The sequence below is a fragment of the Dasypus novemcinctus genome, chromosome 7 (assembly GCF_030445035.2).
Source record: "Dasypus novemcinctus isolate mDasNov1 chromosome 7, mDasNov1.1.hap2, whole genome shotgun sequence".
Classification (NCBI taxonomy): domain Eukaryota; kingdom Metazoa; phylum Chordata; class Mammalia; order Cingulata; family Dasypodidae; genus Dasypus; species Dasypus novemcinctus.
In genome coordinates, this window is record NC_080679.1 from 21965974 (window position 1) to 21979157 (window position 13184).

At 36.7% G+C, this 13184-nt stretch overlaps 1 pseudogene; it reads right to left on the reverse strand.

The window, feature by feature from the left end:
* Positions 1–11039: 11039 nt before the first annotated feature.
* On the reverse strand, positions 11040–12026 carry LOC101439295 (5'-AMP-activated protein kinase subunit gamma-1 pseudogene; annotated as a pseudogene).
* Positions 12027–13184: the final 1158 nt, after the last annotated feature.

The following is a 13184-nucleotide window of genomic DNA, read 5'->3' on the forward strand; positions in this document are numbered from 1 at the left end:
TCCATCTCCAACACTTGCAGGGCCCAGGCAAGCGTCAAATTGAACTGACTCTTAATTAGAGTCACACATTCTCATCATTTTGATTAGTAATTCAATCTTCATATAGTAAAAGATGTTTTAGCTTCCTAGGCTGCACCAGCAAATACCATAAAATGAGTTGGCTTACACAATGGGAATTTATTAGCTTACAGTTCTGAGGCCAAGAAAATTTCAAATGAAGGCATCATCCTGGTGATACTTACTTCCTGAAGACTGGCCGCTGGTGATCCTTGGCTCCTCTGTCTCATGGCAAGGCATATGGTGGTGTCTGCTTGTCTCTCCTTCTCTTCTGGGTATTTGAGCTTCTTTCTTCCATGGCATTCTCTCTCCCTCTCTGTATTCATTCCATTTATAAAGGACTCCAGTAATAGGATTAAGAGCCATACTGAATGAAGTGGGTCACATTTTAACTGAAGTGGCCTCACCAAAAGTTCCTATTTACAATGGGTTCACATCCACAGGAATGGATTAGATTAAAAACCTTGTTTTCCAGGGGTATATACAATACACACAACTTCAAACAACCACAGATGTGAAATCACAGAGATTTTGTTGAACTTCTTCAAACTGAGGGATTGATGACAATCGTTTTGTTGATTTTCATTGTTTTGATAAGTACATCTTCATTAAAAACAGAATTTGTAATGTCCTATTCATGAATTTTATATAGGTTATGAATTTAACAGAAAGCAGCTCTCTTTTGTTGTTTCTAGTTTTCAAACATTTATGTAAATTTTCACTTTGGAAATTTTCTATTTCTGTTTTTCTTTTCAGCATTTTATTATTTTCTAAGCTCCCCCTTTTTATTTTCCATTTCTATCATGCTCTCAATTTTACTCATCTTCAAGGACCTGAAGGATTAAGGAAGAAAATGTATTTGTATTCAAACTTACAAAACTTGAAAATATTTTCACCAAAAATGTAAATTCAAGTAAATGTAAATTTTTCTGAATTAAAATTTTTTTGGTATTTTCCAAAAAGTTAATTTTTTCTGAACTATTTCTAAACTATTCAGAAAATTTTAATAAAATTAAAAGGGAAAATAGAAATTATTAATATCAAAATTCTAAATAGAATAATTTAAATTGAAATGAATTTTTAAATTTTATTTTATTTAAAAATCCTTTTCCTTTTTTTTAACCTATTACAATGGAGAATTTCAAACATATAAAACTGGAGTAGTATAATGAACCTCTTCATATACCTATTATCTAGCTTCAATAATTGATAAATTAATGACCAATCTTACTTCATCTCACCTTTCTATTCTCCCTCCCTATTATTCTGAAGTAAATCCCAACTGCCATATAATTTTATCTATAAATATATCAGTATATATCTCTGAATGGTAAGGGCTTTTTAAACATAATGACATTATCATTATCACACCTAAAACTTAACAATTAATCCTACAAATATCCAGTCAATGCTGGATATTACAGCTGTCTCAAATGTTCCATGTATCTTATATAATTTGAATAAAAATCCAAATAAAGTTCACACATTGCAATTTGTTAAAATTTTAAGTCTTTTTTAATCTTTAGGTTTCTCTTTTTTTTTGACAATTTGTTGAAGAAACTACATTGTCTGTCTTATTGAATTTCCTAAGTTTTGTTGATTACATTCCTGTTTTATATTACCTTTTTTGACATTTTAAAATATTTGATTACATCTTATTTACTATTTTATAAAAATACAAATATTTGCAATTTCAGCATCTGGTCTTCAGTTAATTGTCAATGTAAAGAATTGGTGTGTGTGTGTGTGTGTGTATAAATTTAAGAATAAAATAAATTGTTTAATGTTGAAAAATTTTCCTCAGCTACTTTGTGTAACTTTTGTACTTACCTTGCACATTTACTAATACTCCCCAGAACCACAAATTGCAATGTGAAGAGAAGCAAGAAAAGAGAGGGTTGGCACCCAGAAATAATACTTTGTGTGCAAAAAAACTATTGTGTTAATGCTGAGAGGAAGATTTCAACAAGTTATTTGCTATGTCTTTTCTCTCATCTTCCTTGGACTCAGGTTCTCCTTGCATTTCAACACATTGTCTCTGATGTCAGGAGCAGCACAACACACAAATCCTCACAGCCCACATCTTTTGGTTTAAGGACATTGGGTGAGAAATGGGCAGCAGCATTTCCCTGGGGCATGAATGGTCTTAGACATAACAGTAATGTTTAGACTTACAGATTATGCTGTGGCACCAAGTGCTGGATCCCCAGTGACAGAAGAGTCCATGTATGTGCTCATTTTGCATGAGTGTATTTGTGGTATTTCATCCCCTCTAAAGTGCAGTGCCCAAGGCAAGGACATTTTTTTTTTTTCCTGGATCTAAGAGCAGTACTGCCTCTGGGGTACAGCAGTATTTTTCAAACATCAGTCATTTTAGTTACAACCTTCATGATTTTTGCCATTGCTCCATACCACTTGTTCTATTATTTAATGTACTGATTTTCTACTGTTGTATAATAATTGTAACAAATTTAGTAGGCTCAAATTACCTGGGTTCTCTACTCAGGGTTTCCTAAGGCTAAATCAAGGTGTAGGCCATGCAATGGTTTCTTCTAGGGCTTGGGGTCTTCTTCCAAGCCAACTCAGGTTGTTGGCAGAGTTCAGTTCCTTTTTTTTTTTTTTTAAAGATTTATTTATTTCTCTCCCCTTCCCCCCCCCCACCCCAGTTGTCTGTTCTCTGTGTCCATTTGCTGCGTGTTCTTCTTTTTGTCCGCTTCTGTTGTTGTCAGTGGCACAGGAATCTGTGTCTCTTTTTGTTGCTTTATCTTGCTGCATCAGCTCTCCGTGTGTGTGGTACCATTCTTGGGCAGGCTGCTGTCCTTACAGGGTGCACTCCTTGTGCATGGGGTTCCCCTATGCGGAGGGGCACCCCTGCGTGGCAGAGCACTCTTTGCACACGTCAGCACTGTGCATGGGCCAGCTCCACACGGGTCAAGGAGGCCTGGGGTTTGAACCACGGACCTCCCATGCAATAGACGAATGCCCTATCCATTGGGCCAACTCCGCTTCCCAGAGTTCAGTTCCTTAAAGTTGTAGGACCGGGGACACACTGTGATGGGTTAAATTGTGGCCCCCCAGAAGACATGTTCAAATCTAGACCCCTGCTCCCATGACTGTGACCTTATTTGGAAATAGGATCTTGGAGATGTGATTAGGTAGGAAGAGGTCAAAGTGGATTAGGGTGGGCTCTAGTCCAATGTGGCTACTGTCCTTATACGAAGAAGAAATTCAGACACACAGACTGACAGACACAAGGGAGAATGCCAAGTAACATATGAGGCAGAGACTGAAGCTCAAGAATTGCCAATAGGGAAACAGACTTTGGCCCAGTGGTTAGGGCGTCCGTCTACCACATGGGAGGTCCGCGGTTCAAGCCCCGGGCCTCCTTGACCCGTGTGGAGCTGGCCCATGCGCAGTGCTGATGCGCGCAAAGAGTGCCCTGCCACACAGGGGTGTCCCCCGCGTAGGGGAGCCCCACGCGCAAGGAGTGCACCCATAAGGAGAACTGCCCAGCGCGAAGGAGGGAGCAGCCTGCGAGGAATGGCGCCGCCCACACTTCCCGTGCCGCTGACGACAACAGAAGCAGACAAAGAAACAAGACGCAGCAAAAAGACACAGAAAACAGACAACCGGGGAAGGGGAGGGGAATTAAATAAATAAAAAAAAAATAAATCTTTAAAAAAAAAAAAAAAAAGAATTGCCAATAATTGCCAGAAGCCAAGAAGAGGTAAGGAAGGGTTCTTCCTTACAGGTTTTACAGGGAGTGTGGCTGGGCCAGCAACTTGGTTTTAGGTTCTAGGCTTCAGAACTACGAGACTATACATTTCTGTTGTTTAAGCCATCCAGCTTGTGGTACAGCAGCCTTTGACAGAACACTGGTTGTTCTCAGCTACTAAGGGTTGCACTGCTCTCCACACGGTCCTCTCCACAAGATATTCTTCAAAGCTATGACAAGAATCCCCCTAGTCTACTATTATGTAATCTTATATAACATAACACAATCACCAGATAGACTGTTCCATCCTATTCACAGATCCCTGCCATACTCAAGGGGAGGGGATAAAAGGTGCTTATATGTCAGAGAGCAGGAATCTTGGGGACCACCTGAGAATTCTGCATATCTCATATACTTAACGTTTTTCTTTAAATCAATTCACTTTTTAAATGTAAATACACTTATTAAAAGAAAACTTCATCATTTACCTAATTCATGGATTTGATATTATATATATATATACACACACACACATATATAAACATGATATGTAATCAATGAAATGAAAAGAATTTATCAGCGTGCCCCTAAAATTTTCTCACATCCACCAATGACTTGTGTACGACACTGGGAAACAGTGCCCCCAAGAACTAGCTCCTAATCAGCACTTGTTAATGAATGTTTGATTAAAATCATTATGGACTGTAGGACTTTAGTTTTGAGGAAAGATATTTCTCTCTCTATTAATTTTATTTCTCTCTAAAATTATACAAATTGTGTGTCAGTATTCATCAAAACATGCCATTTTCTTGACTTGGTAGAAGAGAGTGTGACTTAGAGGTACATTGGAGACTATATGTACATGAAATTTTCTGTCTTTAGTCTTTTGGGACTAAGATGAAAGAGTCTAATAGACTGGACATTCTTTTATATGTTTTTGGTATTTACTATAGTGTTGTGGCAGTTTGAGTTTATTTTATGCATCCCAAAAAGAGAAAGATTATGTTTGTAAACTAATCTAGTCCTCTGGGTTAGTTTGTATTGTATGAAATTCAGTTGAGGGGCCTTTGATCAGATTATCTGTTAAGACTGATTGAGAACTTTTGATTTGACTATGGCAGTGGGTGTGACTCAGATTGAGTTTCTGACCCCTTCCTGGGTCTGATATAAATGGACTTTCACACAGACACAGACACAGGAAGAGAGAGCTCTGTCATTTTGATCCTGCTGTGTGACAGACAGGAGAAAGCTCAAACAGCTGAGCCCCGGGCAGAGATGAGCCACTTTGCCCGATAGCTTACAGTTGAGATTGGGAAGAGAACAGACCAGCTAAGACTGATATAGGAGGCCTGGAAAGGAACAAGTCCTATGCCAGGAGAGAGAGGACTACAGGATCACTTAATCAAGAGGGTGCAAGAGGCTGGGCCTTTGGAGCTAAGAGGAAATGGTGAGCCTGGAGAGGAAGGTAGAGATTAGCCAGAGATAGGTGGCCATCTTGCTTCAACATGTGGCAACTGACTTTGGTGAGAAAACACCTCTTATGGTGCCTTGAACTGGACTTTTTATGGCTTTGGAACTGTAAGCTTTTACATCAAATAAACTCCCATTATAAATGCCAACAGATTTCTGGTACTTTGCATTAGCACCCCTTTGGCAGACTAATACAAGTGCCATTTTTTTAAAAAAAGGCACAAATCATTTTTGTTATAGAGAGGCAAAGCTGAGAGAGAAACATTTAGGTATTTCTCGTAAAGAAAAAGTAAAGCTAGCATTAACAGGGATATCGCTGAAGACTTGACTAGTATGTTGTGTAATATTTGGGGCACTGAAATACTTCCTATCACAATGACCAGTTTATTGGTCTGGTCATTTCCATAATCTAATCCTTACTCTCTGCCCAAAGGTCTAAACCTTTTGGCTTCGCATAAAATTGGTAGATAAATATGTTGGAAAGAAGCCACAGCTCTTTGTTTAGTAGACTCTCTGTTGCTATATTGTAGTCCTGTAATTGCTGACTTAGCTAATGGAGGAGAGGAAAACCACTTATTCCTACTTTTAAAAAGTTTGCCTGGTTGTGTCCATTGCTCAGTAATAAAAAAAGTGGTGACTATTGGAGGAAAAATAAGTCCTCTATCTCAAATGGAAATGTTGCCTGTTCTTTCGGCTTTCAATAATTTCCTACCTAGGCATAAATCTTCTTGACCATGTATTTCCATGGCCCTACCACTTAGAGGAATTGGGTCATACAATTGTGGGGGCTGGCAAGTCTGAATTCCATAGGACCGGCTAGAGGCTGCTTCCAGTAATAAGATGTTGAAGTCTTGAGTTTGAGTTCCTTAGGCTGGAAATTCAATAATGAGTGGAGAATGTAGTCTTGAGGCAGAATCCCTTCTTCTTTCCTGAACCCTCTGTTCTCTGCATTTAATATCTACATCTGATTAGATGAGGCCCACTGTATTAGTCAGCCAAAGGGGTGCTGATGCAAAGAACTCTGCTGGCTTTTATAAAGGGTATTTATTTACAGTCACAAGGCCCTAAAGAATCCAATTCAAGGTAACATAAAAGTTACTTTCTCACCATTTGCCACATGTTGAAGCATGATGGAGGGTGATGTCTGCAAGGGTTCATGCTTCCTTCTTCCTCTTAAGGTTCTATGGTCCCAGCTTCTTCAGATCTCAGCTGTAGGCTGGCATAAGGCCCGTCTCTCCCCACAGGGCTCATTTCTTTTCAGGCTCAGCTGCTCTGTTCTCTTCACTAGGTCAGCTGTAGACTACTAGGTTCATCTCTCTTCCTGGGGCCTCTGCCATGTCTAAAGAGCTATCTCTCTTCCTCTGCTGTGTCCTTTTCTGTGTGAGTCCCTATTCACCAAGGGGGCGGGGACTCAATGCCCTACTGACATGGCTGAATCAAAGCCCTAATCTTAACTTAATCAAGTAAGCATAACCTTTGAATTTAATACAATCAAAAGGTATCATGCCTGAAGGAACTGACCAATTTACAAACAGAATCAATATCTCTTTTTGGAATTCATAAATAATATCAAACTGCCATACCCATGCACATTATTGAAGGGAATCTCCTTTATTTAAAATAACTTGATTATAGATGTGAACCCATTCTATAAAATATATCCACAGCAACATCTAGGCCAATGCTTGACCAAATAATTGGACACCATAACTTAGCCAAGTTGACAATAAAAGTAATCATCATGGAGGTATAGCAGTTTCAGGAAAAATGTAGCTTCCAAGGTATAGTCTTAAAAATGGCTAATTTTAAAAAGAAGTCCGGCTTCTCTAGCCATTGTTTTAGTTTTTTTAAAATTTAGAACCACAGCATTTTAGTATACATGTATAATACTAAATACAATATGTATCATATGTACCATATATATACTCAAAAGTTATGAATCTAAAAATTAAAATGTATTTTATGTGTACTGAATATACAATGTATACAATTATATAGTAGATATATTAATGTATTTATATGAATATATTGTTACATACAATGTCTGGACATCAAACATATTACCCTCCATCCTTCCATCTCTTCTGTATGATAAACATTGTATCAGGATGTTTTTGGCAGAAAGTAAGAAAAAAGGATCAAATTGGCTTTAACAATAAATAAAGACATTATCTTATGTAATAAGAAGCCCAGAGCTTGGTTGGGCTCCAGATGCGATACAACCATTGGCTCAGGGATGTTATCAGGTGCCCAGGTACTTGATATCAAATACCTTGCTGTTTTCTACATTGTGGCAGCTTTTTCCTCACTTTGAGCTGGCTTCCCTCAGGGACACAGGATGACTACAACAGTTCCAGGCATCATATTCAGATATGGGGAATCCCAAAGGAGCAAGGACCTTCCCCCCCCTTTTCTATCCTCTGCCAGGAGACAACACTTGAGGTCTCATTGGCCAACAGTGGGTCTCTAAAGTAAACACAGGAAAAGGGGATGGTATTATTGTCATGGTTTAAACCAATTAGGAACCATAGCCAGAGATAGGATTGAATGGGTTTTTCTTGAATCCTATAGCAGAAGGATATAGCAGCTATATCCTATAACAAAAACAATTGGATATATGTAGAGAAGGAAGAAGTGGAGAGACTACGAAAGTATCTGTCACAACCATCTTGTTAAAAAAGAAAAGGTAGGCATGAAAAGTTAGGTCATTTGTTCAGCCAGAAGACTGGTAAGTGGGGCCCAAACCCAGAGATCATATGGTTCAGCCTCCTTGGTTTATAACTAGGAAACCTTATGGGCCAGAAAGTTTAATGAATAGCTCAAGATTGGAGATGGCTAATGAGCAGCAGAATTGTGATGAAACTTAGCTCTGCTGCGTTCCAGTCCTGTATTTGTCCTTTTGTCCCATATTGGTTCCATTTGTATGAATTCATATCTATGAAATCATGCAGAAATGAAAAGCACCTAAAAGCACATAGTTCTTAATATTTATTTGTTGAATGAATAAATACTTTCTTGTTTGCATGCATCTAGATTATTCCCCTTAGCTGTAGAATATTTTCTATCCCTACAGACCTATGGTCTGTTATTTTCACATGTCTCTCTTCATTTTGGTATAATTTTGATACCACTAGAACAAGTAGCTTAACTGAGGGGGAAAGGAAACAGCATTTCTTGTGTGGGGAAGCACCTTAAAAAAGATGTTCAAGCTAAGCAGACATGTTATTATGCAAATAGAGTTAAAGGAGGCATCATATTGGTAGTTTTCTAAGCTTTTACTGCATCGGCCTGAAAAACTTGAGAAGTGCTGTGTTAAAATAATATTAGTCTGCACAGACTTTGTCAGGAAAAAAATACAGTAGTTATTAACTCACCAAAAAGGTGTTTATAAAATAAATAAATCAGGAGCATGTTAACTGTTTCCCATTAATAATAATTTAATAATTTAGAATTATTTTGGTAAAATGACTTCAGTCTTCTGTATAAAAATAAATTTATTTTGTTTTCTTCATGTTTCAGTGCATTCCACAAAACCATTATTCTGTTAGACTTTTGTTCCTTGGATTTCTATGACATCTATTCCTGTTATTATCTTAACTGGCTATGCCATTTTTGGGGGGCATGTTATCTATACAAGTGCAACATACATACACTCCAGAAAGGGCACAAATCATGGTGCAAAGGTCAATAAATTTTTACAAAGTGAACACTGGTGCTACCACCATCCAGACCATTTCCAGCACCGCAGCAACCCACCTATTTCTTGAATTTTTAGGTTGTTCCATTGATCTATTTGTATATACTTGCATCAATATTATGCTCTCTTAACTATTTTATTTTTATGATATCATGCTATATAGTGATTAAGTCTCCCAACTTTGTCTATTTACTTGAAATTTGTCTTGGCTATTCTGGCATTTTCATATAAATTTTATAACGAGATTGTCAAGTGACATAAAATATGCTATTGAAATTTTGATTGGGATTGCATTGAATCCATTGGTCAATGTGAAGTGACTGAAATCTTATAACATTAATATTGAGTTTTCAAATCCATGCATATGGTATATCCTTCCATAAATTTAGATATTCTTTAATTTCTTTCAGTGATGTTTTGTGATTTCCATGTAGATTTCACAGGTTTTCTTTCAATTATTCTGATATAACTGATAAATTTTGGCATTATCATAAGGTGTTACATTTTAAAATTTTATTTTTCTAATTGTTTGTTTCTAGTGTATAGAAATGAACTTAATTTTGTATATTGAACTTCCATCCAGTAACTGCTAAATTTACTTAAGTTTATAGATTCTTTATGATTTTCTATGTACACATTTAAGTTATCTGAAAATAATGAGTTTTGTAATTTTCTTTCACATCTTTATATCTTTTTTCATATTTTATTGCATTGGTTTAGACCTCATTATAATGTGAAATAAAAGTGGAAATGGCAAGTATTCTTATTTCTTTCCTGATTCAGGGAATATCAAGAATTGTTTTTAATGTCTCTCCATTAGTGGTTGTTTTGTTTTTGTTTTTTGACAAATTCTTTGTCCAATTAAAACATTTGAAAAATTTTCCTAACTTGCCAAAAGTTTTTATTCTATCATAAATGTAATTTGAGTTTTAGCAAATGTTTTTTTGTGTATCTATTGAGTGGTTTTCCCCTTTTATTTTGTTAATGTGGTGACTGACATTGATTAATTTTTCAAATGTTAGCCATTTTTTTTTGGAATAAACACCATTGGTCATAATGAATTATCCTTATTTTTTTCTGAGTGTAGTTGGTTAATATTTGTTTAAGAGTTCTGTGTCCAAATTCATGAGAGAGATTTGTTTATAATTTTCCTTTCTTTGAAATATCCTTGTCAGATTTTGGTATCAAAATTATTCTTGCATCATAGAAGAGGTTGTAAATCTTTTCATCTTTTTCAATTCTCTAGAAGAATCTATTTAAGGTAGGATTTATTTCTTCCCTAAATATAAGGAAGATTTTATCATTGAGACCATCTAAACCCTTAGTTTCATTGTGGGTATATATGTATTTTTATTAATGAATCAATTTTTTAAATCAACACTGACTATTCAGATTTTGTGTGTGTGTTAGTTTTGTTAGGTATTATATTTTAAGGAATTGTATTTAATTTTTATTTAAATTTTCAAATTTATTGGCATATAGTTGGTCACAATACCCTCTTTTTTTTTTTTTTGAGGTTCCTGTCATTTTAATTAGCTTTATTGTGAAAATAACCGTGGTTAACCACTCTGCCCTCCTCCTTCTAAAGCCCACCTGCCTTCACATGAGCACAGCATAAGAACTCAAAGGTCCTCCTCATGATCCTCCCCACTCCCATTATGGGAGGAAATGCCACTAAACGGACTCAGCTGCTCCCATACGGCATGAAAAAGGATGGATAAAAATAGCTTTAAGAAGAGTTTTGTTATGCTATTTTCTTAAGGTAGAGGAGGGGGCAAGGAAAGGGGCAAAGGCTGGTGATATCCGGGGATCTCTTAGAGACCAGAATTTTCCTGATGGCCACAGAGCCCCTCATTTACCCAGAAAGGGGGTGATGTCTAAGAGAACAGAGGCTGAGAAAGGCTAAGCTGAAAGTTTTTCTCAAGTGTGTGTGAGGCTGAGGGCAGCTAAAGCTCCATTCTCCTTTATCACCTTATGCCTCCTCCCCAAACTCCCAGGTAAAGGCTTCTGAGCAGAGAACAGAGTCACAGTTCTCCCAAGGTTTCACCTGTGAGCCCAGCAGGGCATAATCCCGGGTGCTGCCTGATCCCTTCTCCCAGCTCAGGGCTGCTTTTCTCCACCTGTGAACACCAGAGACTATAGGATGTCAGTGATATAATTCCCTTAACCACATCATTCTCATCCATCACCACAAGTCAGTGAACCTCTGCTTCTACCAGCCTGTTGATGATGGTTTCCAGAGTTTCATGCAGGTAGCACTTGAAGATACTCTCAAAGTAGTGTGATCTATGTTGCAGGGCTTTGGTTACAGACACATCTAAGTTGTAGGTCTTTTCTGCTGCCAGACTGATAACATCATACTTGGAGTAGATGTCTACCACATGCCCTTTCTCATCCACCACTGTCAGGGCAGAGACTCTGTGCTGCACAGAGAAGCCCAGAGCCATGTAGACGGAAGTGATAGTGTGGACCACAGCAAGGTGGCATAGGTGCCAATCTGTAGCTCTTCCAGAAACTTAAACATGAACTCTGGCTTGGGAAACTTAGTGATAAGCAATCCGGGGAACATGAGGATGCACTTGTGGGTGTGAATGTACAAGGCATTGTGTGATTCCAGGTCAATAACTGGCAGGCTTTGGATCTCGTTTTGAATTAATGAAGAAACAGCATCAAACAAGACGGCATTAGGAGAAAAGCAGACAAGTGTTTTAAAGGAGTCCTGTAGGTATATCTCTCTTCAAGTTTCTATCTTGTGTTCTTCTAGCCCATAGGTCTGTACTAAAGCTGATTTATAGTAGTGGGGCAGGATATTGATTAAATTGGTGATGGTCAGCATGCCCACAAAACTTTGCTTCTTATTATCCCACATAGGGGCAGCCCATATACCATTAGTCACCAAAGCAAAGAAAGCTTTCTTCACTTGAGGTAAGTATCAAACAGAACCAATTTGGAGCTTGTGGGAATCATGCCATAGCAGCGATGAGACTTCATGAAGGAAGTATACATGCTATTGTTGGATTCTGGGGTCTCTTGAGGAAACTCATTTTCCAGAACTGGGGAGCTGTCTGAAGAAGTGATCGTCTCCATCCCTTGGTTCATTTACTTTACGAAACACAATACCTTCTTATAAGCTTTTAACTTTCCATAGGATCTGTAGTGATGTTCTATTTCACAATCCTAATTTTGTTTGTGCCTTCTTTTTCCCTCTCACTTTTTTTCTCGTGCTATATAGTTAACCAATTTTATTAATCTAAGTGAAAGAACCCTCCTTTGTTCTTTTTTTTCCTTATTGTATGATTGCTTTCAATTTTACTGATTTCTTTGTGTATTTAAACTATAATTCACTCTCTAAGCATTGCTTTCACTGTGCCCACAGGTTTACATAAGTTTGTATATTCATTATTGTTCATATTAAAATATTTTCTAATTTCCATTTTGTTTTCTTCTTCAACCCATTGGCTATTTAAAAACATATTTCTTAATTTCCAAATATTTGAGAATTTCCTAATTAACCTTTTTATATTGCTTTCTATCTTAATTCTATTGGGCTCAGAAAACCTGCTATATATGTATTCAGTCCTCTGAAGTGTGTTTAGATTCGCTTTAAATCCTTGACTATTGTCAATTTTAGTAAATAATCCATGTACAGTTGAAAATAATGTATAATTTCGGTTGTTGCCTATAGTGTTCCATAATTGTCAGTTAGGTTAAGTTGTTAATTGAGAAACCCAAATCTTTATTTCTACAATTTTTTTTATCTTTCTTTTTTTCAGGTATTCTTCTTTTCACTTACTGAAAAATGTGTGTTAAAGTCTTCAACTATGATTGTATATTTGACAGTTTTCTTTTTAATTCTATGAGCTTTGGGTATGTTTGGAACTATGTTCTTAAACACATATGGCTATTTAGAATTATTCTATCTTCTAGCAGGGTATATGTTTTTTTAAAATTATCATCACATATATTTAAGTTGGATTGACCCTTTTATCATAAGAAAATGTCCTTGTTTTCTTTTGTCAATCTACTTTGTCTGATATTAATTTTGCTACACCAAGTTCTTTTGGTTATTTTCACATTGTTTTACTCTCATGTTTTCTAGATCCTTTTATTTATGGTATCTCTTATAAAGAAAATATTATTGTTTTTTATATACTTAGTTTTTAAAATCTAATCCAAGAATATGGTACTACCTGCTATTCATCTCAACTAGTTCTTTTTTTCATTTTTTTTTCTTATCTATATTAG